Genomic DNA, 3,500 nt, shown 5'->3' on the forward strand with positions numbered 1-3,500 from the left:
ACCATGAAGGCAGCTGAAGTGGGAGCTGTGGAGCACTTAAAGCTTGGTTAGATATCAAAGATGCTAAGGTCATCCAATGCATCTCAAGCCATCACCAGTCAGCTTGACTTTGTCCTACCATTGCACAGTGATGATTCTGGAAGAGAGAGTGAGACTGACAACTTCATGCTTCACTTAATTCTAATTTATGCACAAATCAAAACACATTACCTATGCTATGTGCTAAGCATTATGCTAAGTGATGGGGATACCAAAAAAGACACAAAAGATGGTCCCTACCCTCGAGAAGCTTATAAATTAATGGGGGAGATAACATGCAAACAAATATGTACAAGCTATATGTAGGATAACTAAGAAATCAGTAAGGGATGGAAGACACTAAAATTAATAAGGGTTTATGAAGACATCCAGAAAAAGATGGAATTTTAGTTAAGACTTAACAGAAGGCAAGAAAGGAGAGTTGTCAGAGTAAAGGAGAGAGAACATTCTAGCCATGGGATATAGCTAGAAAAAATACCTTGAACTGAAAGATGGTGTATTTTGTTCATGGACAGAAAGTCATTGTCTTCAGATATCATTTTTTTCATCTAAATGCCTTTATGGAACTGAAAATCAGTGTGTATACTAGACAGCCATCCAAATAGACTAAATAATAATGCTTTGGAAGAGAATTCATTTCTTTAAAAAAATCCCATTTTAAGATATTTCTTTAGGGAGGTCATTGTCGATGAATCGAAGACTACATGTCCACTAGGGAGATGTAAGAAGTGTGCAAAGGCAGGAAGGAGCTGGATTATGAAGTGTATTTAATGCAAAGCTGAGATTGTAGGGAGCCAGAGTTTATTGAATGGGGGTGAAGTGATTGATCCTATACTTTAGGAAAACTACTTTATAAGCTGAATGGAAGTTGGATCTGAATGGGAAGAGACTTGAAGAAGATAGATCGACAAATCTGCTGTTATAAAAACCCAGGAGAAAAGTGATGGGAGCCTGAACTAAAGTGGTGGCACTATCAAAGAGAGCATTTAAAAGATGATATAAAGGTGAAATCTATCAGCTCCAATAATAGATTGGATATAGACACAGGGTAAGAAATAACAAGTAGCTCAAAAGGAAGTTTCAGATTTAAGGGACTGAAAGGATGGTGTTGTCTTCTTCAGTAATATGAAAGTAAAAAGGTAAGGGGTGGAATGGAGTGGGAATGCAAAAAAATAATGAATTCCATTTTGGATGAATTGAATTTAAGATGTGTACTAGACATGCAGTTTGAGATACCTGAAAGGCAGTTGAAGATGAAAGATTTGAGATCAGCAGGGAGTTTGGGACTGGATAGGGAGATTCAAGAATAATCAGCATAGAAATTATAATTAAACTCATGGGAATTATGAAACCATCAAGTGGAACAGTATAGAAGAATAAAAAAGAGCACAAGACAAAACTCTGAGAAGCACCTATAATTAGAAGGGAGAATATGGAAGAGGAATGAGCAAAACAGACAAAAGGAATGGTCAGATAAGAGGAGAATCAGGAGGGAGTTTTGTCCCAGGAACCTATAGAAAAGATACTATTTAAGAGAAAGTGATCAACTGGGTCAAAGTCTGCAAAGAGGTTAATGAGAATGCAGATCAAGAAAAAGCCATTGAATTTGTCAACTAAGAGATTATTAGTAACTGTGGAGAGAGTAATTTCAGTAGAATGATAAGGTTAGCAGCTGAATTGGAAGAGCTAGATTAAGAAGAGAGTGAAGGAGAGAAAGTATAGGCAACTAAAAAACCCAGAAGATCAGGGAAGATATTTCCTCCCAGAGGTGAGCAGAATTCAACAATAAAGTCCAAAGTCAAGAAATAGGTTGAGAAATCGAACAGGAAAAAAACAAAAAACCTGACTATGAAAATCTGCTATGGTGAAAAGGAAACTCAAGACATAAACCAAAAAAGACAATGACTTGAAGATATCTAACACCTCAGAGAAGAAAATGAAGATTGGAATAAGACCATCAAGAATTCCTAGGAGAAGAAAGATAAAAGAAAAGGAAATAAAAATAAAATAAAAACAGTAGAGGATAAATTGGCAAAAGAAATGAGAATTATAGAAGAAAATTATGAAAAGAGAATGAATAGATTGGTTTAAATAAAGCCACAAAATAATTAAAATTAGGATGGACAGGAATTCACAATGAGTCTCTTTAGAAAGACAAAGAGAAGCCTACCAAGGAGCTTGTCAGTGAATGGTCGTTGAAGAGCAAAAAAGAAATGAGAATAGTTGATAGGCAAATAAGAGATATTCAGAGGGAAGAAGAATGAGTGAAGCAATAAAATTAAGGAAAGTGGTGAGCAAACTGTATACATCAAAGGTACATGTAAATTCTGTTCTCATGGGAATGAATAATAAACTAGCTGCCCTTTAAATGGTTCCTTAGAGATGAGCACAGAAGTGATGAGAACCATGCAAAACCTAGTGAGAAGATCCCAGAGATCTAAGCAACCATGATGGATCTGTACAAAGAAGTGATAAATGTAGAGAGTATAGAGGAGATGTTAGAAGATACTTTTAAAATCATGGATGATAAGGGCAAAAATGGAGGACACAGTAAAAATGGAGGCTGACAAAGTTCATTTTGAAATAATAGCAGTAGCTTTAGGCAAAGCACCCAGGAAAGTTATGGATATTCTGCCTGAGTCTGCGATTGTAGGCTGACAATTGTTGCGGCTGTTGAGGAGGAAGATCTTGAAGTCATGCAGTGTCAATTAGCCATCCTCCATAACTAGAAGAGTGCTCCTGCTTTGTCAGCAGTAAGTAGGTTTTCTTGGCCACTTGCTGGACACTCTACCTAGGACATGTTCAACTTTTTACTTATTTCCTATAACATTTTTTTGCATTATAGAGAGTTATTTTTCCTGGTTTCATGGTGAGTCTGTCACAGGTGTAGAAGAAGGGATAATTAATCTAACATTATTGTTGTCATGTTAGTTATATATTTTCCAGATATTAAGTGTTATTTACAGTGGGAAAAAATTCCTTAAAGAAATTAGTGTCTTTCTTTTTTTAAAAAATTAAAGCTTTTTTATTTACAAAACATATGCATGGGTAATTTTTCATCATTTACCCTTGCAAAATCTTTTGTTCCAAATTTTCCCCTCCTTCTTCCCACCCCCTCCCCTAGATGGCAAGTAGTCCAATACATGGTAGATATATTAAAATATATATTAAAGCCAATATATGTATACGTATTTATACAATTATCTTGCTGCATGAGAAAAATCAGAAGGAAGAAAAAACTGAAAAAGAAAACAAAATACAAGCAAACAATAACAGAGAGAGTGAAAATGCTATGCTATGGTCCACAGTCAGTTTCCATGATCCACTGTCTGGGCGTTGATGGCTCTCTTCATTACTAAACAATTGTCACTGGCTTAAATCATCTCATTATTGAAGAGAGCCATGTCCATCAAAATTGATCGTTGTATAGTCTTGTTGCTGCTGTATATAATGATCTCCTG

At 35.7% G+C, this 3,500-nt stretch overlaps 1 pseudogene; it reads left to right on the forward strand.

Annotated features, from left to right (window-relative positions):
• The first annotated feature begins 241 nt into the window (after positions 1 to 241).
• Positions 242 to 2,768, forward strand: LOC127546418 (charged multivesicular body protein 3-like; annotated as a pseudogene).
• The last annotated feature ends 732 nt before the right edge of the window (positions 2,769 to 3,500 follow it).

The sequence above is a fragment of the Antechinus flavipes genome, chromosome 2, assembly GCF_016432865.1.
Source record: "Antechinus flavipes isolate AdamAnt ecotype Samford, QLD, Australia chromosome 2, AdamAnt_v2, whole genome shotgun sequence".
Classification (NCBI taxonomy): domain Eukaryota; kingdom Metazoa; phylum Chordata; class Mammalia; order Dasyuromorphia; family Dasyuridae; genus Antechinus; species Antechinus flavipes.